Source organism: Musca domestica, unplaced genomic scaffold (assembly GCF_030504385.1).
Source record: "Musca domestica strain aabys unplaced genomic scaffold, Musca_domestica.polishedcontigs.V.1.1 8, whole genome shotgun sequence".
NCBI lineage: Eukaryota > Metazoa > Arthropoda > Insecta > Diptera > Muscidae > Musca > Musca domestica.
Window position 1 is genome coordinate 19,550,907 of NW_026712409.1, and position 26,181 is coordinate 19,577,087.

General features: G+C 33.1%; 1 protein-coding gene across 4 annotated transcripts in view; it reads left to right on the forward strand.

Annotated features, from left to right (window-relative positions):
- LOC101900239 (sestrin homolog) overlaps window positions 1-26,181 on the forward strand; it is a 147,412-nt gene that overhangs the window by 72,059 nt on the left and 49,172 nt on the right. Inside the window, exon 1 of one of the 4 annotated variants that reach the window (XM_059130842.1) lies at window positions 12,072-12,095. The exons of the other annotated variants lie outside the window; for them this stretch is intronic. The gene's annotated coding sequence lies outside the window, so the exon portion shown is untranslated. Of the gene's footprint in view, window positions 1-12,071; window positions 12,096-26,181 lie in introns of those variants that run through there. 4 annotated transcript variants of the gene reach the window in all.

A 26,181-nucleotide genomic window follows, 5' to 3' on the forward strand; every position in this document is an offset into this window, starting at 1 on the left:
GATGTCAATGTTGCTGTCTGTGGTTGATAGAAGAAACTGGTCTTGGATATGCGTACTATAATTGGACTAAATGGTACCAAATTTGGTAATATAGAAAATTAAAAAAGTATAGAGACGTCACAGTTGGTGTCTGTGCTTGGGAGAAGGATATGGTACTATCAACGTTGGATAAGTGCAAAATGTCACAATATGCGCCGTTGGGTGTTGGTGCAGAGATGGAATTCGGAATTTTCCAAGGTCTCTGTTGGAGTCTAGGATGGAGAAAAGGAGAAGGAGATGGTGATGGTTTTGGGAAATACGTATTATAACTGTAAGAAGAGTATGGTAATGAATTTGGGATTGGGTCTTAGGATAGAGAAAAGAGACACTGTTGGTATAAGTGCTACTTAACTTCAAAACGAAGGACTTAGCAGCGTACCAATGGAAACATGCCAACAGAAAAATGGTATGTCTGATGGCCATTGAAAAGATATTCTTAGAAAATCCAAAATTATCGGCCAATTAGTCTTCAAAAAAAAAAAAAAAAAAAAAAAAAAGTATAAAAAATATATAAAACAAGTAAGCAAAGGCTATAATCGTGCGGGCCGACCATGTGATACCCTGCAACACTACAATATATTTTAAGCCTCCTTATGTTCAAATCCATTTTGGAAGATTTCCGTTTTGAAATTATGTCACCGATCACTGTTCAGATATTAACCTTAACTTATTGACCAGGGATCCGTCGTGCTGTTAGTTGTTGTGATCCATTATTATAATCCAATGGTCATCCAAAATACTCGAATTCTTCCCTGTCCCTAAATCTCTTCACAGGCGTGTCGATTGGATTCAATTGTGTGATGAGGTAATCGTTTCTGTTTCGGTTCATTTGAACCCCTAAATATTTTGCGATCATTTCCAAAAGCAAGAGGCCCCTCTGTATCTTTAAATTTAGACTCATATAAATGATTTACTTGTCTACGATGTTTGCATATATTCGTCAAGGAAATCAGCATAGGACTTTTATAACGGCTAAAAAATCAGGAAAATTTTTTGTTGTTGGTCCAGTTCAACCTCTAAATATATTGCGGACATCTTTGAAAACTAGCCTAGCCTAGCCTAGCCTAGCCCTTCTGAGCTAAACCCTACCCTTGTGAAAAATTTCGTGGGCATCAGACGATAATTGCAATATGTATAGAATAACCCCAACCTGTGTTGTAAGATGAACAATATTACAAAATTTACTCTTCAATATTATAAGTCAAAATGAAAAAACCGCATGCGATAAAAATTGTGAAAAAAAAAAAAATAATGTCACAACATACTACAAAATCTAAATTAACATCATTATTGACATCTTTGTATTCGATTTTTTTAGATTTTATTCTTCTATGCCAAGAGAGAATTTTAAATTGACAAAATTTGTCAAAATAGGTCCAGCCATTCATGAGCTATATGCATTCTATCTAACATCCTCTTCTTTGTATATAAAAATTGTATATATTTCGCTATATATATCCGATACATATACTATAGGTATCTACGTCACGGTCAGAATTGACCTCTTCGTCTATTTGTGATTTCGCCGGGATTAAAAATATTCGCGGTTTAATGGAAAATTTGACTTTTATTTAACAGAAATGTTATGGTCTATTTCACCCACTAAATATTACCCGATGACCATCAAAATTGAAGGCTTCTGACCAGCCCAAGCTCTATTGCCATACTAACTTCCGGAAATTTTTTGGTCCATTTCAACCCCTAAATTTTCTGCGATCATCTCCAAAAGAAATAGGGTTCTATTCTGGTCTTAACCCCACCTCCATTTTTAATTTCGTGAGGATCGGTTCATAATTGCGACCTGTAGCTTGATTATAAATTAACATGGACAAACGGACAGACGGACGGACGGACATACATAGGTAGATTGACTCAGCTCGGCGAGATAGGAAGATCCATATATACTTTCCTATGTGGGAAACCAATATTTCGAGGTGTTACATAATTTTTGGTCCAATCAAACTTATAATACCCCCAAGACATGGTGTTGTAGGGTATAAAAAATCCAAAATTCTCAGTTTATTGGCCTTTCAAAAAAAAAAAAATAAATAAATAAATAAATAAATAAATATTAAAACTGTAAATATAATATGTTAAATATGCTCGTTAATACTCCACATTTTTTGCTATTTTTAAAAAATTTTGTTTTTTGTATTAAAATGTTTTTTTTTTTTTTTATTTTAAATAGAAAAAACAATTTAATGTATAAAAATATTTTTTTCTTACAAACAGAAAATGATCAAAAGCATTTTTATCGCTACAATTGGATGGCCAATTGAATTGAACGAAAAAGATCGATCCACTGATCGCTGAATGAGGTACAATTCGTAAATAAAATATTTCGGCAATTGGCCAATTTTCAGGATTATTTCTGTTGTAGTTGTTATCCATTTCCCATAACAATTTAATGGGGCTTTGACGTCCATAACACTATTCGTTTATTGAAATTTGTTGCTTCTGTTTGTGATTTTGATTCGAATATGCATTTTTATATGGCATTTCTATAAATATTTGTTTTGAAATAACAAAACAAAAAAATTGTTTGTTTCGAAAGGAAGGCAGTGCAGTTGTTGTTTTTGCTATTTTCTTTATCGTTCGTTTATTGAACCCATTTCCGAGATGATTTATGCCATTTTTTTTCTTTTTTTTGAAATCGAACAAATTGAAAATACATATTATAATGCATTTGGACGTCATGATTTGCCCGCATGCAGATTTATATTTTGGGTGCAATCCAAAAGAGGATCAGAAAATAAAATATAAATATTATTTGTTGAAAACATATGGTGTCCTCCAAAACACACCCACCGGCATATTTTCTGAAATAATTATTTATATTTTAATAAAAGTCACTAATTGGGTTAAACATTGTCGGTTTTATTGAAAAAATTTCAAATTCAATTCCCTTCTTTTATGTTTCGTGGTATGGGGTGGCGTATACATTGTGACAATACTCATACGTATAGATGATCGTACTTTTCACATAAAATACACTTAAAAAAGAGAAAACAAATTAAAAGATTTTTTTTTTTTTAAATAAAATTGTTTTTTTTTTTTTTTTTTTTTTTTTGGTTAAGCCCCCGGCAACAATTATTACCACCTACTGCTTCTAATAAAATTTACCGCATAGAGATTTGTTTTTCAACATTCCCAAAGGCATTTTAATAGCATGCAATGCATTGTTGTTTTTTGTTGCTGTTGCTTTTCATTCCCCAAGATGTAATGCAAATTTTACAAGCTCAGAAAAAATGCGGAAGTGTTATTCTAAAAACAAAACTCATCCACCCTAACAACAACGCTTGCCGGTACATTGCATCTGCCGTGGCATTCAAAGCGGTAGAATACAAACAGAATACACAATGTAATATACATTAATAACAATTTACAATTTGAAAAGAAAAAAACACATATAAACAAAATAATAATAAACAATAATCATGAGTTGGCGATATGCCTGAACAACAAAATATTTTACATTTTTATTAAATTTTATGCAAAATATTATAAAAAAAAACAATAACGAAATGAACAAATAATAAAAAAATAACATGTAACAATAACATCTATTTTTTTTTTTTTTTGATATTTCTTATGTAATATATTTTAAAGAATTGAAAGAGCCCATTAGAGCTACAAAAAAAGGTTTTTTTTAGGAAATTATTTGACAATATATTTTTCTAATGTTTAAGGGCAAGAAAAAGAATTTTAAAAAATTAATTATGGCCTTCAGAGTTAAAAAGGTGGATTTTTTCAAAAGAATATTTTGTAAGAAACCAAAGCTTTTTTAGGATTTTTTTCATGGTAGAGCTACAAAAAGGTATTTTTTGGGAGAAATATTTGAAAATAATTTTATTTTTTAAATTTTAAGAGCGGAAAGAAGGATTTTTAAAAATAAGTGACCTTTTTTCAATAACCACAGTTTTTATAGGATTTTCTCATGGCACAACAGAGCCACAAAATAAGGCTCATCAGATTTTCTTTAAAATTGGAGTTTGTCATTCTCTTTGCAATACCTTTGCAACACTTCGAAATATACATTTTAGACCCCACAAAGTATGTATATTCTTTATCAGCATAAAATTCTATGTCGATTTAGCTATGTCCGTCTGTGGAAATCACTCTAGCGTCCGAACGAAATAAAGTAGATTGATAAAATTTTACTCAAATGTATATTATGTCTGCAGGACTTTTGGCATTGAAAATGGGCCATGTAGGTCCACGTTTTGGTATAGCCCCCATATAACGGTACCTCCCTATATTCGTTATTTTGATGATTTTAACGACATTATTCACCGGAATTGTTTCAAATTTGGTATTTAAGGCTCGTAATGGATACTACGGCCACGTCTTCATATAGCCCCCATATAACGGTACCTCCCGATATTCGGTACTTTGTTTGTTAGCGACATTATTCACCGATTTTTTTTCAAATTTGGCATTTGATGTTCGTAATGGATGCTACAGCCTATAACAGCAGATTGTTTGTGCAGTTCCCCTTTGAATAGTCCCCATATGACGGTACCTCTCGATATTCGGTATTTTGATGATTATATATTTTTAATATATTTTTCTAATATTTAGGGGAAAAAAAGACATTTTAAAAAATTAATTATGGCCTTCAGAGTTGCAAAACGTGGATTTTTTAAGGAATATTTTGTAAAAAAACCCAAGATTTTTTAGGATTTATTTTCATGGCAGAGCTACTAAAAAGATATTTTTTAAGAAAAATATTTGGAAAAATATTTATTTTTTAAATTTTAAGAGCGGGAAAAAAGACACAACAGAGCCACAAAATAAGGCTCATCAGAACTACAAAAATGGGAAAAAATTACCAATATCTTTTTTAAAAATTTTAAGAGCGGGAAAATTATTTTAAAAATACAAAACGTGTTTTTTTTTAAGGATTTTTTTAAATCACCATTTTTTTGGGATGGCTCAAAATAAAGACCATCAGAGCTATAAAAAAAGATATATTAAGAAAAATGTTTGACAATATTTTTTTTTATTTTTAAGGGCAAGTATAAAAATTAGTGTACTTCAGAGTTATAAACCGTGGATTTTTTAAGGAATTTAAAAAAAAAAAAAACAGATTTTTTAGGATTTTTTCATGGACAAACAGAGCCACAAATAAGAATCATCAGAGCTACAAAAAAGGTTTTTTTTTTAAATAATATTTGCCAATAAATTTTTGAGGGAAGAACAGGAACAGGAAATTTTAAAAAGTTAGTGACTCTCAGAGTTACAAAACGTGGATTCTTTTTTTAAAACCACAAATTTTCTTTTGAAAAAATGTAAGGACTAGGAAAAGGATTTTAAAAAATCTGGATTTATTAAGAATATTTTTTTTAAAAATCACAGAGTTTTTGAGAATTATTTTCCATGACCCAAGAGAGCAGCAAAAAAAGGATCATCAAAGTTACGAAAAAGGATATTTTAAGGAAATTATTTGACAATATATTTTTTTTTTTAATTTTAAGGGCAGGAGTTATATATTTATATTTTTTCAATATTTCTATCAACATGAGATCTGTTATAAAGATGGTAGAGATCGGACCATTCCTTCTTGTACCTCCCCCACAAAGGGTCAAAGTTTTGAATAACCAAAACAATTATAAAATCTGAAATAATCATCTAACATCCTGTTTTTGTAAAAAAAGTCGCTTTCACTCGAATTGTTCGTATTCAAACGTATTCGTTTTAAAAAGGGTTTTTATAATAATAATGGGTTTCCATAACCATTATTATGTTAATTTTTTTTATACAATTTCTTTAGGAGTTGTACTGATTGTGGCAACACCAATTAATTCAAATCTTGTCAGAAATTTGTAAAATAATATTGTAAAATGCTGAGAAAACATTTAAAGAATATGGTCCTCCATGTCCGCTAATAAAAAGTTGATATGTAAAAATAGTTCATAAATAAATTCCTCGCCATACACGTACAATTTTGGCCGAGCTTATGTAACAAACAGGCAATTTTTGTTCAAACCGATGGGTCTTCTCTTATCGTTTTTATATCCTACACCACAAGGTGGTCAGGGTATTATGTCTTTGTGCACTTGTTTGTAATAGACAAAAGGAAACGAGATAGACCCATAGTTCCTTTTGATTATCTGCATAGAATCACATTCTGAGTCGATTATGCATGCCCGTCCGTCTGTTCATGTATTTTTGTGAACAAAGTACAGTTCGCATTTATTACCCGATAAAATTTTGCACAAATTATTTGTTTGGCCCAAGTACGAACCCTATTGGAGATAATCGGTAGAAATTTAGATATAGCTTCCATATATATTTCCGTTCGATTTGCCGTTAATTGTGTACCAAACGTGTAATATCAGCCCGAATAGTATGGAATTTTGCACATACAACCAAGTTAGGCCTGAAAATAAGTATGCCAAATTTAATCGAAATCGGTTCAGATATAGCTTTACCTCCAATATATATATTGTAATCCAATTTGTTATTTTAGTCCTCCGCAGCACTCTGTAACAACAATTTTTGGGGAGATACATCAAATACAGCTCAGAAATACCTTTGCTAAATTTTATCGAGATCGGTTGAGATTTGGATATATCTCCCATATATAACTTCGTCCGATTTACAGTTTATTGTGCACCAAACGTCTAATATTTGCCAAAATGGGATGAAATTTGGCACATACGACCGAATTGAATATATAAGCTAGTATGTCAAATTTGGTGAAGATCGGTTCAGATATAGCTATAGCTCCCATATATATATTGTTCATCCGATTTGTTGTATTTGTTACCCACAGCCGTAATATGCACTCCGTAACAACGATATTCCGGGAAATATATGAAATTCAGCTCAGAAATAGCATTGCCAAATTTTATCAAGATCGGTTCAGATTTGGATATAGCTCCCATATATATCAAATGGACAATACAAGTCCGAATTTAAAAGATACAAATGCTTCGGCATATTTAGTCTTTTGAACTTTAAATTGTAATTATAATCTCATAAAAACATAACATCATAAAGTCGGCTTTCTGACATTTTCGTTTGAATTTTTTCGTTACAAAAACCAAAAATACAAGGGGAAAATAGATTTATTGTGTTTGTCGCTCACGGAAAAAAACATGCACTACAGAAACCCAAAATATATTTTCTTTCGATAAAATTCCAAACGAAAGGAAAAAATAATGTTACAAAAACAGACTCTAACTCTCTTCATATTTCACACATTCAATTATTTTTAGTAACACAAGATATGCTGTGAAGATGGGATATATCGGTCCACTCATTCTGGTATCTCCCCCACAAAGGGTCGAAATTTAGAGTAAACATGAAGCTCATATAACGCGAAATTAACATCCGATTCCATTCAGACTTGGCACATCTCAATAATTTAACAAATTTTTTGGATAAGGTTATTTTTTTTTTTCTTTTTTTTAAAAATTTCCAAATTCCTTCCAAATGGTGGACGGAATTTTACTTGTTCATTATTCGTACTTTTCCTGTTCATATGCCTAATTTTCCATTCGCACTGCTGACGTATAAGTAACGTCACAACGTATACGCTGCCGTGCATTTCAACAGTTCCCCCCGTTTAGTTAATTAAAAAATTCAAATAAAATATTTTGGGAATTTCACAAAAAGTCCATTCATTTATATATATTTGTAAATAAACTAATAAATTAGTTGCTCATCTTTGACGGAAAAATCAAAAATAAACAAATAATTATGAAGTCCCAAACAAAAACAATAAAAAAAAAAAAACTACTCTTTGCGTCATTTGAAAAATATAAAAATATTTGTCGATGGCGTCGACCACATTTCATGTTTTCCACGTTCAGATGGACAATTTATCATCGAAGAAGAAGAAGATTGGCGGTCAAGGAGAGATATATATATATTTTTTTCAACAAAATTCCAATACGGTGGCAATGGTAGTTTCGGCAAGCCATAACATTAATTTTAGTTTTTGTGTGTTTTTTTTTTGTGCAACAATAATTTATAATTTTTTATTTCTTCTGACACACACTAAAGACGAAAAAAATGATGTTCAACGTAATTTCCATTTCAATCGAGTTAATAATTTATTTTGAAACGAAAAGGTGAAACAAACATGTCACAGGAATACACGCTTATAAATTAGCTGCTACTGCTGCTGCGTGGTGGACAATGAGCTGTTGTTCCGCGGTAATCAAATTAGTTGGAAGGTGTGCTAGGTGGCCAGCGCGTGTGTGTGTCGAAGAAGCATTCTCAACATAAATCATAAACATTAGGCCAACATGCGACATGCTTTGTTTTGCTATTTTTTTCCATACATATATTTTCATTTTAAATAAACATACATATTTCCCAACCCGCCATGTGATACGCAATAAACTAACGCCGAACAACAAATCCTTTTCGCCCAACATTGTTTTGAGTGGCATAAAAAGAAAATGAAAAACAAATAAAACTTTGCCGAGTTTTATGCGCCATTGTCTCTGGCCCACCTGTTGACGTCATTCTGGGTTTTTTCCATTTCGTTTTGGACAACAAGTGTGGTGTTGTGGCTGGCTCATTTGACAAATAAGAGCATGGTCAACAATGTAAGGATAGAAAATGTTTTTCAAGGACAAACAGACCAATAAACGTGGTTTTTATTAAATATTTGTTGAAAGGCCAATAAAGAGACGTGGGTATTTTATGAATATTTGTTTGAAGAACCAAAAGGGCCTTTAAGTGTGGATTAAAAAAAAACAAAAATCAAGGACCATAAGCACCATAAAAAAAAATTTTTTAATATTTTTTCTAGCCACAAAACATGTATCTTAGGAATATTTTCTTTAAACAACTACCAAGGCGTAAATTTAAATTTGTTAATAAATATTTTTTTAAGGATCATCGGAGTCACAAAACTTGAATTTTTTACTACTTGTCCAGGATAACACGACCAACAAATGTGGATTCTTAAGGATATTTTCATGAACTTTAACAATCATTTATAATTTTGTATTTCAAGAACCATCATAGACATAAAGGTAGATTTTTCAAGATTCACTAAATCACAAATTGCGGATTTTTAAGAGTATTTTTCGAAGGAAAATTATATTAATATATGATTTTTTTTTATATTTCTTCCAAGGACCATTTTTCAAGAAACAATAATTGAGGAGATAACCTGGTTTTTTTTAAGAATATTTTTTATATACCAATAAATCCACAGAACGGGATGCAAGGACCATTAGGACAAAAAATTAAGATATTTTTTGGCATATTTTTGCAAGGAATATTTTTTTCAGGGACAAACTAAGCCAAAGAATGCAATTTTTTAAATTATGTTTTTAGGGACCACAAATGTGAATTTCTTAAGGACGAATCGAATTTTGTCAAGGACGAATCGAGTCACAAAACCTGATTTTTTTAAGAATATTTTTTTTTTTGAGGTACCATTTGACCTTCGAATGTGATTTTTTTAAAAAAATATTTTTTTCAAAGAACTTTAAATTTTTGGGAGTATTTTTTCAAAGGACGTTTAATGTTTTGGAGTATTTTTTCAAAGAACGATATATTTTTTTCAAGGACTATCAGACTTTTCCAGGTGTTTTTTTATATATATTTTCTTAACGTTTTGAATATTGATTTTTTTTCAAATCAATGTTTTCCAAGATTATCTCTATATTTAGGCGTGGATAATTTAACAAAAAAAAAAAAAAAATTCAAGGACCATCATATAAATTTTTAAGAATAATTTTTTTAAAGACCATCAGATTAACAAACTTAGATTTTTAAGGAGAATTTTTTATAAGCAAAAAATGCAAAGGCTTGTATTTTGTTAACAAGGATCAACAGACTAACAAACATGTAATTTTTTAAGAAACAAATTAAGGGTCTTTGAGACTAATAAACATGGATTTTTTATGGCAATTTTTAAGAATAAATAATAATAAATAGTAAATCAATGAATAATTTTCAATAATTTTTTAAGGATATATGTTGGATAAGAAAACCTTAATTTTTAAGAAGTCCTTGAAAAGTCCAAGAGAACCCAAAAATTGGGGTTTTAAAAATATTTTTTCTAGAACCATTTGAGTCACACAACTTGGTCTCATTTTAAGTATTTTTTCAAGGACCTGTAGAGCTATATGATTTTTTAAGGATATATGGTCAATAAGAAAATCTTAATTTTTAAAGAAGTCCTTGAAAAGACCAAGACCTTAAAGTCCTTGAAAAGACCAAATTGGGTTTTTAAGAATATTTTTTCTAGAACCATTTGAGCCACACAACTTGATCTCATTTTAAGAATTTTTGTTAGGACCTGTAGAGCTATAGAAGTCGTTGTGTCAAGAATATTTTTTCAAGGACCATCAAAGGCAGAGAAATATTTTTTCAGAAATATTTGTGAAAGGACGTAGTTTTTTGAAATACTTTTTAAACGATTAACAAAGCCACAAAACGTGTTTTTGTTTCGAGATAATTTTTCAAGGCCCTATATATAAGAGATCTAAACTTGGATTTGTTAAGAATATATTTTCAAGGATCGTCGGAGCCACCGAGACACAAAACGTATTTTTTTTTAGAGATTTTTGTACGTTATATTTTTTTTTTGTAGATACTCATAGCGGAGTTTTTTTTTAGAGTAGTTACCGTCTCTTTTTCAAAAATATTTTTCAAGCACCATAAGATCTAATAAGAATATTTTCCCAACAACCACCAAAGAAGTAACCAAGGATTATTTAATACATTTTTCCAAGAAACATTGGCATCAACAACATGTTTCTTATTTTTTTTTAATTTTTAAAAAATGTAACAAAACTAGGATTTCTTAAGAAAATTTTTCAAAGTCAATCGAATTTGTGGAAATATTTTTAGAGCAATGCTCGTGAATTTGTTATCAAAGGTTTTCGATCTTGACTTCTTTAAGAATATATTTTAAAAGTAGATTTCTTAAGAGAGAGATTTCTCAGAGACCTAAAAGAGATTTTAAAATATATTTTGAAGATAATTTTTATCAGATTATTTTCTTCGAACAGCTTTAAGATTAATTGTAGAAAGTCCATCAGAGCTTAGGAATTATCGAAGCTTTGAACGGGGAATTCTTTAAGGATAATTTGGATGATAAAGTAGGATTTAAAATTTTTTTTAAATTATTTAAATTTAAAAAGAGGGGTTTTTTGTAAATATATTTTTTAGGCCAATGAGCGGAATTTTTTTTGTGTATTTTAAGGAAACAGAGAAATTTTTTGAGTTTTTTTTCAAGTATATTTTTTTTAAGATTTTTTTTTTCATGGATTTGATTTTTTAACCTCAACTTTAAACCTCATTGGAGCTATAAAAGGGGATATATTTTAAATTATTTTTGAAGGATGAGATTCATAAGGGAAGAGCTATTTTAAGACAGAATTTTAGTAGACCTATTTCAGACCGTTTAGGACTTTTTCAAGTATATAAAATGCTATTTAAAAGAAATGTTAATTAGTCGTATTTTTTCCATAGGTATAAATATCTGTTAACAGTATTCTTATCAAAATAAAACCTTCTAGACTTCTCCTATGGGTATAAGACTTTTCATGTGTGTTCTATTAAGTAAAAACCTCCAAACGGCACCGTACATAGACATTTTTGGACAAATCAATGCAACAATGTGGCAAAAAAAATCAAATTACCGAATATCGGGAGGTACCTTTATATATATATATTATAGATCAGATCAGTATATATATGCAAGGTCAAGATCCACCCTCCTTATCAAGGTGGATGGTATAAAAATATTAGAAAAGTGACTGATTTGAAACGTTCTTTGTCCTAGGGCCTCATCCTGCATATGTTTCTGCCTCCAGGTGCCTTCAATTGTTGTAAGACCTTATTCAAAGGCCCCCTATAAAAGTAAGATCTTTTATGAGTCTTCTAAAAATAGAAGGCCCAGAGCTCCTTTTGGAAATAGGGACCACTGCCATCAATTTGTTTTCCGGACAAAACTCTCCTACAGTTGTTTTTTAATGGGAGACCCTCTATAAGTATTGTAGGATATCCTTGATATATATTTTCATTTTATTTGATTTTTTTAATACCCTTTTAATATTTTCTCTGTTTCTTTTTAGGTAAGTTGAAAGTAACATTTGAGAACTTGTGAGTATGTAAATCTTTTGCCCCCAAATGAAATGAAAATAATATTGTATTATCATAGGACCACTATTGGAAAAACCCCAGCTTTTCAGCAAAAACTTCCATTACCAATTTATAGATGATGCAGAACTTAGTTTCTTTATATTACCCTTTAAGGGGATAATTGGCTCATACAACGTCCAAGTTGATGATGGTGTTTGATAAAGTCGATCTTTCGAAAATTTTCAAAATAGTTGTTGCGTGGGTACTGATAATCTCTAATTTGACACTTAGGTATCCCCCAAGCCTTGAGATAGAATATATGCATACAGTTAGATTCCTGTTTTTATATATTTTTAATTTATCTTGATTTGGGTTTGAAAGATTCCCCTTTTAATTTCAGATTTAATTTTTTATACCCTACACCACTATGTGTTGGGGGTATTATAAGTTTGATTGGACCAACAATTATGTAACACCTCGAAATAATGGTTTCCCACATAGGAAAGTATATATGGATCTTCCTAGCTCGCCGAGCTGAGTCGATGTAGCTATGTAAATCCGTCCGTCCGTCTGTCCATGCTAATTTGTAATCAAGCTACAGGTCGCAATTATGAACCGATCCTCACGAAATTGAAAATGAAGGTGGGGTTAGGGTCAGAATAGAACCCTATTGTTTTTGGAGATGATCGCACTATTTTTAGGGGTTGAAATGGTCCTGATTTTGCAGATGCTCTATAGGTCACTATTATGAACCAATCGACGCGAAAATTTATATGGAGTTAGAGTTTGGGACTGGGCAGAAACCTACCAATTTGACCATCGGACAATAATTAGCGGGTAAAATAGACCCTAACTTTTATGTTAGAAAATAGGAAAATTTCCACTAAACCGCGAATATTTTTAATCCCAGCCAAATCACAAATACATTAAAGAATCACTTCTGACCATTACAGTGATGCTAATAGCCAAGAAATCGGATATATACCAAAATAGGTACAATACATATGTAAACGAACTGATCTAATTTTTTCTGCTTATAAACCAAGAACCGCTGGGCCGATTTTTACAATTCACATCAATTTGGAATGGCCTCTTGCCAGAAAACGATAAAATCTAAGAAAATCGGGGGATAATATACCAATAAAAAAGTTATATTTTTGTTTCATTTTTTTTTCATTTTTGTCATATTTTTTTATCGCATGCGATTTTTTCAATTTGACTTACAATTTTGAATTTTAAATTTTCTAAATTTTTACACCCCCCAACACTACGTTTTGAGGATATTATATGAATGTTGCAATTATCGTCCGATACTAACGAAATTTTCCACGGGGGTAGGGTCGGAATTGAAGACTACTGTCCTTATGATGTACATTTAGAGGTTTAAATGGCTAAAAAAAATAAATGTTTCTAATTTTGTAGTTGTTTTATAGGACACAATTGAAAACTAATCGACACGGAATTTCGCATCGGAAGAGAGTTAAGGACAGGGAAGAAGTCATGCGTTTTGGATGACCATTGGATTATATTTAGCTTTAAAATGGACCACAACTTTTGTGTGCAATTATTTAGAATACTTAATAACACTACGGAGTGCGTAAATATTGTCCAAATTCTCCGGGTCAAAAACTTAAGGGTAACTTCTGGGCAGGGCTCTCGTTTTTGATATAATAAAAACGAAATCTTCCAAAATGGATTTGTATATAAGGGGACTTCGAACATATTGTAGTGTTGTAGGGTATCACATGGTCGGCCCAGCACGACTGTAGCCTTTGCTTACTTGTTTTGTATTGGAAAATTGGGGTTAAATGTTCTCTGGCTTTGCATTTTTATTGTTCGGACAATAAAACCTCCTTTTTGCTGTTGTTTTTTTTTTCTTCTTCTCTGACATTACTTATACAAGACGGTTTGCTGTTGTTGTAGTTTCTGCTACTGCTGTTTGTTGTTTTTTCAATTTGTTGACCAACCTCAATGCAAAGGCAAAAAAAAAAAACAAGTGAGGAAAAATATTGAAAACAAAAAATAAATTAAAGAACGAACAATTTAAACAATAGTCCGATGAAGGGTGTGATAATGGGGGTCGGGGGGACAGTCACAATAAACAGCTGTAGCCTAAAAAAAAACTAAAAAACAGTTGATAACTATATAACAAAAAACAACCACAACAACAACTTCACAAAATAATGCACATCTTAAATGGCGTGACAAAGAGTCTGTCTGTCTCTCTGCTGCTGGCTGTTACGTTGCCACAGCCGTCGTCAGGCCGTTCTTGTCTAAAAGCGATAATGACTAACGACAATAAATAAATCGACCGACAACGACGACGGCGGCGGCAGCAACCAGCTGTATAAAGCCAAACCAAGCCAGTCAGCCAGCCAGCCAACCGGCTGCTAGTGCTATTGTTGTTACTCTGGGTGTTTGTTTTTCTTGTTATCGTGTTGTTTATTGAATGTGTTTATTTATGTTGTTGTTTTTGCTATGAGCTTACATTTCAACAAAACAAACAATTGTACACCCACACACATACCCCCTCCCCCCGGCACTTGATTAGAACTCAAAGCAAAAAAAAAAACGCGATAAACAAAATCTAGTATTTTTCCAATCTGCATTGCAAGAGGCATATAAACTAAAAGCAAATTAATATTTTATTGCCAGTTTCTATGGGGAATTCGTAATCGAAGAAGGAGAATCAATCTTTTTTGAGAACCTGAGGATGTTTTTTTGTGAAATTTCGAATGACAAAGTCAAGGTATTTGGAAATATTTTTAAAGGTGAGAATAAATAAAACGCTTTTTTGACTGGCTTAAGTCATCGGCTGGCTCACAAAAGAAAAAAGGAGTGTAGGGTTGCCAAGTATAAATTATGTGCCGAAATTGAACTAAGTCAATTTCAAGCTCCTTTTTATACCCTCCACCATACTATGGAGGTTATATTAACTTTGTCATTCCGTTTGTAACTCCTCGAAATATTCATGTCAGACCCAACAAAGTTTATATATTGTTGATCAGCATAAAATTCTAAGTCGATTTAGCCCTGTCCGTCTGTCAGTCTGTTGTAATCACGCTATCATTCGAACGAATTGAGATAGAAGGCTTAAATTTTGCACATGTGTTTCTTTTTCTAGTAGGCAGTTTAAGTTCGTAAATGGGCCTACATGTTTTCATATAGCCCCCATATAACGGTACCTCCCAAAATTCGGTATTTTGATGATTTTAGCGTCATTATTCACCGGAATTGTTTCAACTTCGATATTTGAAGTTCGAAAAGGATACTACAGCCTATGACAGAAAATTGTCTGTGCAGATTCACGTCTTCGTATAGCCCCCATACAACGGTACCTCCAGATATTCGGTATTTTGATGATTTTAGCGTCATTATTCACCGGAATTGTTTCATATTACGTATTTAGATTTCGTAATGGGAACTACAGTCTGTAACAGAAAATTGTCTATGCAGGTCCAGGTCTTCGTATAGGCCACATATATCAGTACCTCCCTATATTCGGTATTTTGACGAGTTTAGGTACAATACCCACCGAAATTATTTAAGATGTCGTATTTGACGTTCGTAATGGATGTTATAGTCTGTGACAGAAAATTGTATATGCAGGTCCAGGGCTTCGCACAGCTCCGATATAACAGTACCTTTCTATATACGATATTTTGATGATTTTAGCTACCTTATTCACCGTTTATTTCATGTTTCGAATTTGAATATGGTAATGGCTTATGACAAACAATGCCTATGTCCACGTCGTATAGACCCCAATATATAGGCTACATTCGGTATTTTTAAATTTTTTGACAGAATTTTTTTAAGATTTTATTTTTTGAAAATTTTTAAATTCGTTTTAACAGGCGGAGGGTATTCAAAATTCGGTCCGGCCGAACTTACTGTTTTTTAACTTGTGTCTTTTACGAAGAGGCCAACCGATGACTGAGTCAAAGAAGCGTTTTATGAATTCTCATCTTCACTCAGGTTCTTCAAAGCGAAAATCCACAATTTTCGGCATTCTGAAATCCCAAGAGAAATGCACGCCTTTTGCCTGTTTTGTGAAAAAACCCATTTCAAAGTTTGCATCTCGAATTGCTCAGAGCTGAGACAATTTTCTTTCAATACGTTTTAGCTGAGTTTCACTCTTTACTTGATCTCGAGCGAGTTTTTCGGAGATGTGCTAGATATAATCCCTCACGTAGACATCTCATTCTTCTTAATCCGATTACTCTTATCTCTTCCTATTTTTTAACCGACCCACCCCCACCTTCCTCAGCGCATCATTTGTTTATTTATTATTTTGTGATTTTTGCATGTCTACCGTCTGGATATTGTGGTCGTGAAATATGTACTGCGAAGCCTTACAATTGCAAGTTCAAAACATTGTTATTGTTGTTAACTTTTGTTACATTTTTGCTTGACAAGACCAAATTACTTTAAGTATTCCGAGAGAAAGAGAGAGAGTGAGAGATTATGGTTATGTTAAAATCAACATTATGTGGTTTGTGGGTGGTGGGTGTTTTGAATTGCTCTTTTTGTAAATGGTGGAGGTCGATGGGAAAATGAGGAAGTTGGTCTGACTTAAATGGTGAGGGAGAGAGAGTAAGAAAGTGAAATATATTTGTATTAATATTTAAATATGAATTAGTCAAGGTCTTCTTATCGTTCAACATAATACATGAAAGAAAAAAAGGAGTTGGTAAAGAATTGTTGATATAACGAGTTAACAAGTTAAAAAGTATCGGTCGGCTTAGACGACAGATGTATACCTTCAGCCAATGTTCGATTATTTAAATATATTCTGACTTCTGTTATGATTATTCAAATTTGTTGACCATCTATGCAGTAGGTTTCGAAGGAATGGATCTATATTGTCCAATTCGTATTGGACTTAAATAAATATGATGTTAATATTGCGACGTGCCAGGTTTGGACTATATTGGTTACTTCCTTCATTTTATATGAGCTATCTGAATTTTTGGAAAATGTGTGTGAGTTGCCTGATATAGTCGACCGAAGTATTCCACTTTCATGCTTCAACTAATGCAGATAAAAATATTGGTATGGGCAAAATCACAGGAAAATCGAACATTAATATCCAAGTTTTATTATAGGTTTCTGGTTGGGAGAAACATTTAGATGTATTAGCTAGTTGTGAAGAATCGCTGACTTTTTTCGCAACTTATAATAGATAAAAAAAATGAAAATTGCTACCGTTTGTGAGTGAGGTACCAGACGGGATTCGCAGATATATATCATCTTCACAGCATATCTTGTGTTATTAAAAATAATGGAATGTGTGAAATCTGAAGACAGTTGGATGCTGATTTCGCTTTCTTCGAACGTTTATTTTTCAAAATCTTCACCTCTATGTGCTGGAGGTACCAGAAGAAATGGTCCGATCTCTACTATCTATATAACAGTAGAATTTTTGTGGTGTGCCAAGTCTAAATGAAATCCGATGTTAAATTCGCGTTTTATGAGCTTCATGGATATTTAAAATTTTGTTCCTTTCTGGGGGAGGTACCAGAAGGAGTGGGCCGATATATCCCATCTTCACAGCGGGTCTTGTGTTAGTGGAAATAATGGAATATTTGAGAACCGGATCTTTATTTCGGATTTTATAATCGTTTTGGTTATTCAAAAATTTGATCCAGAAGCAATGGTCCGATATCTAACAACTTTATAACAGATCTTGTGTTGATCGATATATTGAGATGTGCTAAGTCTGAATGGAATCGGATGTTTATTTCGCGTTTTATGAGCTTCAGTAAAGAATGTCCTAAAGTCGGCCGGGCCGACTTAATGATACCCTATACCACTTTGCTAATTTAGTAGAGCTCCACATAACAATAACAAATATTTTTATGGGAGAATTCAATCATACACTCTATGATTAAAATTATAATTTAAAGTTCAAAGGAATAAATGTGCCGAAGCATTTGTATTTTTTAAATTCGGACTTGCCCATATGGTGCACAATTCATTTGAAATCTGATAAAGATATATAGGAGCTATATCCAAATCGGAACCGATTTCGATAAAATTTGGCAAAAATATTTCTGAGCTGTATGTGATGTATTTCCCTGAATATCGTTGTTACGGAGTGCATATTACGGCTGTGGGTAAAAAATACTAGAAATCGGATGAACAATATATATGGGAACTATAGCTATATCTGAACCGATCTTCACCAAATTTCACATACTAGCTTCTAGACTCAATTCGGTCGTAAGTGCCAAATTCCATCCTATTTGGACAAATATTAGACGTTTGGTGCACAATAAAAGGTAAATCGGACGAAGTTATATATGGGAGCTATATCCAAATCTGAACCGATCTCGATAAAATTTAGCAAATTTATTTCTGAGCTGTATTTGATATATTTCCCCAAATATTGTTGTTACAGAGTGCATATTACGGCTGCGGAGGACAAAAATAACAAATCGGATGAACAATATATATGGGAGCTATAGCTATATCTGAGCCGATTTCAATAAAATTTGGCATACTTATTTTGAGGCCTAATTTGGTTGTATGTGCAAAATTCCATACTATTCGGGCTGATATTACACGTTTGGTGCACAATAAAAACCAAATCGGACGAAGATATATATGGGAGCTATATCTACATTTTTACCGATTATCTCCAATTTCAATAGGGTTCGTCCTTGGGCCAAACAAATGATTTGTGCAAAATTTCATCTTAATCGGATAATAAATGCGACCTGCATTTTGTTCACAAGAATACATGGACAGATGGACGGACGGACTGACATGCGAAAATCAACTCAGAAAGTGATTCTATGGAGATCCTCAAAAGTAACTATGGGCCTATCTCGCTTCCTTCTCCATGTTACAAACAAATGTACAAAGACATAATACCCTGACCCTGGTGTAGGGTATAAGAAGCAACAACATTCTTATGCAGGTCCACATATAACGGTACCTCACAATATTCGGTATTTTCATGATTTTAGCGATATACTCTCCTGAATTATTTCAAATTTCGTATTTGAAGTTCGTAATGAATACTTCAAATTAAGACAAAAAATTGTCCATGTAGGTCCATGTGTTCGTATTGTTTTAAATTTCGTATTTGAAGTTCGGAATCGGTACAGCCTATGACAAAAAATTACTTATGCAGGTCCTCGTCTTCATATAGCCCCCAAATAACGATTTTTATTTAAATTTCTACGATTTTTTTAGTTTTAGAATGTCCTTCTAAATGGTGAAAGTTATTTAAACTTTGGCCCGACTGAACTTCGTTGCTTTTTTACTTGCTTTTCCCCACAAAATTTTCACGTTTAAATTTGTTTTCCCTTTGATTTTTTCGAAAACAGAAATGCATGATAAAATTCTCTACACCCATATTTTGAAACAGGTTTCCATATTTCAGATCCTAGGGGACTACACCAATCTTTGTGGTATCAGGTGCTTAGAGGACAGCATAAATCATTTAATAGCCATTAAAATGGGAGGCTTCTCATTTTTGCAAAAAAAAATCTTCTCTCCAGGAGATCTACGTAATAAATGGCTATCCATTTTTAAAGTTGGCATTGACATTTTTTTAAATATTAGCTTTCCCTGGCAAATACCGATCCTGTTTAGCAAAATTTAAGCTCTAACCCCTAGTTTTTTAAATCACCCCCCTTTCAAATCCCATCCCGGCACACTGTCATTTATTGTCGTCCTCTTAGAAAAAAAAAACTGTCTTACCTCGTCAATGCCAGTCACCACTTGTCGAAACACTTGAAAAAATTCCGAACTTGTTGTGGCTGTTGTTAGAGCACCCTCCCCCATTGTTTTATTGTTTATTATTTTTATAGATTTGTTTACATTTGTTCTTTTGTTTTTGCAATTGTTATTATTATTAGTATTATTGTTATTGAATGATTGTCCGCCAGCCTGCAGGTAGGGCTTTGCCAATCTTGTTATTGTTGTTGTTGCTATTCTTATTTGCGGGGTATTTATTTGCATACTCACTTGCAATGTTTATTGTTCTCAATGTCTGAGCATTTGAATTGCGAACAGGAGGGGAAAAAACGGAAAATAGGGTGTCAGTGGGGTGGTGGTGCTATTGCCAGTTGATAGATACCCCATTGTAAAACTGACAGACAATCAGACAGACAGACGTACTGTAATAATGTCTAGACGGCTTGTAATTTATTTTGTTTTCCGAGAGGAAAAACAAATTACAAATCATTTGTTGTTATTGTTGTTCTTGTGGTTCTTGTTTCAATAGTTTACAGACAGAGATATCCGCTAAATAGGTGTGTAGGTCCACTTTGTTTTTTTCTCGTTTTTTTTTTTGACAAATAAACAAGCAATTGATGGAGTTTGTCGTCTCTGTACCTGTTGCCGAGTCGTTTCCATTGTAAATGACAACACCAACAAAAACACGGGCAATAAATGCAAATAAACAAATAATTAAAAGCGGTCACAAATAGAAGAGTGTTAGGGTGCTATTGGAACAAAGGGAATTTATAGTTGGTAATTTGTGTTTGTTTGTTTGTCTGTCTGTTATTGAGACGAATTTCAAGGGGCCTTGAACTATTGATCGACTTTGAACGTCTGGAAAAAATAGGTTATGAGGTAGGAAATTTTTATTGTCGACCATTTTAAGTCATTCGAATTTCTTGCGGGCCATATGAAAAATTCTATGTACACTAGGACGCCGATTTGCGTCGCTTTTTTGAAAACAAGCAACAATTCATAATTATACCCTCCACCATACTATGGAGGGTATATTAACTTTGTTATTCCATTTGTAACTCCTCGAAATACTCATGTCAGACCCAACAAAGTATATATATTCTTGATCAGCGTAAAATTCTAAGTCGATCTATCTATGTCCGTCTGTCTGTCTGCCCGCCTGTCTGTCTGTCTGTCTGTCTGTCTGTCTGTCCGTCTGTCTGTTGTAATCACGCTATCTTTCGAACAAATTGAGATAGAAGGCTAAAATTTTGCACACATGTATTTTTTCCCAGTAGGCAGGTTAAGTTCGTAAATGGGCCATGTAGGTCCACGTCTTCCTGTAGCCCCCATATAACGGTACCTCCCGATATTCGGTATTTTGATGATTTTAGCGACATTGTTTACCGGAATCGTTTCAAATTTGGTATTTGAAGTTCGTAATGGATACTACAGCCTATGACAGAAAATTGTCTGTGCAGGTCCACGTCTTCGTATAGCTCCCATATACCGGTACCTCCCAAAATTCGGTATTTTGATGATTTTAGCGTCATTATTTAACGGAATTGTTTCAAATTACGTATTTAGAGCTCCTAATGGAAACTACAGTCTGTGACAGAAAACTGTCTATGCAGGTACAGGTCTTCGTATAGGCCCCATATATCAGTACCTCCCTATATTTGGTAGGTACAATACCCACCGAAATTTTTTGAGATGTCGTATTTGACGTTTGTATTGGATGCTATAGCCTGTGACAGAAAATTGTCTATGCTGGTCCAGGTCTTCGCTCCGATATAACGTTACCTCCCTATATACGATATTTTGATGATTATAGCTACATTATTCACCGTTTATTTCAAGTTTCGAATTTGAGTATGGTAATGGCTTATGAAAAACAAGGCCTATGTAGGTAAACGTCGTATAGACCCCAATATAACGGCTATATTCGGTATTTTTAAAATTTTTTAGGGACTTTATTTTTTGAAAAATTCCAAATTCATTCCATATGGTGGAGGGTATTCAAAGTTCGGCCCGGCCGAACTTACTGCTTTTTAACTGGTTTTTTGGTGCGTTGTGAATATTTCAAAGGATAAACATCATTATGTGGGCAGGAAAAAGGTTGTCCGATATGTTTGGCTTCGGCATTATGGCTCTCATTGTCAATGCAAGACGGTTTTCAGGGGTTCCAGTAAAATTAGAATTTTTATTTGAACTACAGTGCATATACATAATGGCAGTACTAATACGTATGGTGGTACCACACAAATACCGGTCCTCCCTTATGTCTTAGATCTTAGAACACTAAAAATCGTTAAAATATATTAATTTCCACTTGAAATTTGAAAAAAATATATTTGAGAATAGCTTGGCAGCTGGGTGTAAATCGTCAATATATGAACTATCAAAGGGCCCGCTACTTCGTCATCGAAAAATTCTCCTTAAAATTTTAGATTTGTTCCAATAGTTCATTTAAGGATTTTTTATCCCCCCCAGTATTCTATGGGAGGGTCTATTGAATTTATCATTCCGGTTGTAACTCCTCGAAATACTCATGTTAGACCAAACAAAGTATATGTATATTCGGGATCAGCGTAAAATTCCGTCGATTTAGCGATGTCGGTCTGTCTGTTGTAATCATGCTATCTTTCGAACGAATTGAGGTAGAAGGCAAAACTTTTGCACATATGTTTATTTTGTCAGTTTGCAGGTTAAGTTCGTAAAGGGGCCATGTCGGTCCACGTTTGAGTATAGCACCCATATAATGGTACCTCTCGATATTTGGTATATCATTAAAATACCAAATATCGAGAGGTACCATTATATGGGTGCTATACTCAAACGTGGACCGACATGGCCCCTTTACGACATTATTCTCTAGAATAATGTCTTATTTGAAGTTCGGCGTCTTATTTGAAGTTCTTATTTGAAGTTCGGCGTTGGTGCTACAGCATATGACAGATAAATACTTATGTATGTCCATCTCTTCGTATAGCGCCAGTATAACGGTTTTCATTGAAGCTACATTTTTCTACGAAATATTTTTTGAATATTTTCAAGTTCCTTCCAAATGGTGGAGGGCATTAAAAGATCGGCCTTAGCTGCTTTTATATTTGTTAGTATTCAAAATGCAAAATTTTTATGTTTTTTTTTGGTTTTGTTCAAAACTAATATTTCGTACTAAAATTTCAGATTTTAAAGGTTTTATGGATTATTGAATTTAACCTTTTTTCCGAAAAAATAACAGGAAAATTTATACTTTTTGCACCAAAAGTCTTCAAAATCTTTCATTTTGAAGTTTTCCGAAAAGGATATTAGTAAAGCCATTGCACAATTGACCAACATCCAATTTGTCTGTCTCAAACTATTTCAACGCCTCCATGTGTAAGCCCTCGAAACCAACAGAGACCTCAATATCAAATTTCAGAATTTCAAAATTTCAAAACAAACTACATCTTTCCATCCTAGATACCAACAGTGGTCCAAAATAAGTACCATTTACTACTTTTCGTACAATTATAGTACACATTTTCAAAGCCACCTCCATATCTCAGTCCTATATACCAACAGTGACTTCTATGCCCAATTTCAGTATTCCAGCTCTATTCTTTCACCCCATACCCAATTTAGTACCATTTGGCACTTTCTCAACAATATTAGTACACTTTTCCAAAACCACTTTCATATCTTAACCACAGAGACAAACAGTGGCATCTATATTAAATTTGAGGATTCCTGCCCTTACCTTTCAACCAATACCAAATTAAGTACTATTTAGTACTTTTCGTACACATATAGTACACATTTCCAAAAACAACTCCAAAGCTCAAACACAAATATGATCAGTAATGTCAAATCAAATTTCAGAATTTTATCCCTGCCCCTTCACTCAATACTAAACATAGTAACATTCAGTACGCTTTATACAATTATGGTACACATCTCCTTAACCACTTCCATTTATTCTGGGCTACACATAAACCCCGACCTTAATACCAAATCTCATTCTAAATTTCAAAATTCTAGTATTCTAGTTTTATGTACATTTTCGAAATTTTTTAATATGTATTTTTAAAAGCCCAGCCTTTGCACATGCCTACGCACGAAGACAGACCCTCTTGCAAAATTTAAAAATTCTAGCTATAGCCGTTTCGTCTGAGCGTCGATTCTCAGTCAGTCAGTTATTTCACGACTCTTTAGACCCTCAGCCATATGGCTATAGAGGGCATATATCATTTAATACGGCCAATACATTATCTCATCGAAATAACGGTTTTAGACCGTAGGTCTCTTTGGACCAAACTCGTTTCAGGACATTTGAAATCGAGGACATTCGATTTCATTCAAACTTAGTACATCTCTATATTTCCATCTACACAAAATCTGTTATAAAGATGGTAGTGATCGGGTCATTTCTTCTGTTACCTCCCCCCACATAGGGCTCAAGATTTTGAAAAACAAAACGCTCAAATAAAGTGAAATAAGCTTCCGGTTCTCTTCATATTTTAAGCATCCCATTGCTTCCACTAATACAAGATCTGCTGTGAAGATAAAATACATCGGTCCACTCCTTCCGATACCTCCCCCCACAAAGCGTCAAAATTTTGAAGCTCATAAAACACAAAATTAACATCCAATTCCATTTAGACTTGGCACATCTAAATTCTTTCATAAACTTAAGATCTGTTATAAAGATGGTAGAGATCGAACCATTTACAACTTGCTATATCGAAATATTTCTCTCAACCAGAAACCTGAGATGAATATTGTATTTATCGGAATTTATGATTTCGCATAAATTATTTTTTAATATTTCCCATACCAATAGTTTTATCTGTATTAGGTGAAGTATGAGAATGGAATACTTCGGTCGCATATTTTAACATTTTCCAAAAATTATCAAATAAATCATATAAAGTAAAGGAGGTAGCCGATATAGCCCAAAGCTGGCACGTCGCAGTATTTATATCATATTAATTTAGGTCCGATACAAAATGAACAATATTTACCCAATTCTGCGGAATCTACTCCACAGAGGATCTACAATTTGAGTAATCATAACAGAAGTCATAATATATTTAAATAATCGAACATTGGCTGAGGGTTTACATCTGTCGCAAAATTGGTCTATACTTTTTAACTTGTTATACCCTACACCACAAGGTGGTCAAGGTATTATTTTGTTGTGCATTTGTTTGTAACAAGCAAAAGAAAACGAGATTGACCCATACTTCCTTTTGATGATCTGCATTGAATCACATTCTGAGTTGATTTATGCACCTCCGTCCGTCCGTACGTCTGTCCGTGTATTTTTGTGAACAAAGTACAGTTCGCATATATTACCCGATCCAGGGGAAATTTTGCACAAATCATTTGTTTGGCCCAGGGACGAACTCTATTGAAATTGGAGATAATTGGTAAAAATTTAGATATAGCTCCCATATATATCTTCGTCCGATTTGGCTTTTATTGTGCACCAAACGTGTAATATCAGCCCGCATAGTATGGAATTTTGCACATACAACCAAATTAGGCCTGAAAATAAGTATGCCAAATTTGAACGAAATCGGTTCATCTAGCTATAGCTCCCATATATATTGTTCATCCGATTTGTTATTTTAGTCCTCCGCAGCTGTAATATGCACTCTGTAATAACAATCTTTGGGGAAATATATCAAATACAGCTCAGAAATACCTTTGCAAAATTTTATCGAGATCGGTTCAGATTTGGATATGTCTCCCATATATAACTTAGTCCGATTCACCTTTTATTGTGCATTAAACGTCTAATATTTTCCCGAATGGGATGAAATTTGGCACTTACGACCGAATTGAGTCTAGGAGCTAGTATGTCAAATTTGGTGAAGATCGGTTCAGATATAGCTATAGCTGCCATATATATTGTTTATCCGATTTGTTATATTTGTTACCCACAGCCGTAATATGAAATATATAGGAAATATATGAAATACAGCTCAGAAATATCTTTGCAAAATTTTATCAAGATCGGTTCAGATTTGGATATAGCTCCCATATATATCAAATGGGTAATATAAGTCCGAATTTAAAACATACAAATGCTTCGGAATATTTAGTCTTTCGAACTTCAAATTATAATTATAATCATAGCGTGTATGATTGAATTCTCCTATAAACACTTTCAATTGTTATGTGGAGCTCTACTAAATTAGCAATGTGGTGTAGGGTATCATAAAGTCGGTCCCGCCCGACTTAAAGACTTTCTTTACTGGTTTTCTGTTATATTCCAGCATTTTGCGCCTCTTTTCGAACTACTGTATGTGTTAGCTTATTTTACATTCCATCAAACAAATGTATTCTCGCATAGTTTATGCATGGCCAAACATCGCCGATTTCTATTTTTAAAGTTTTATT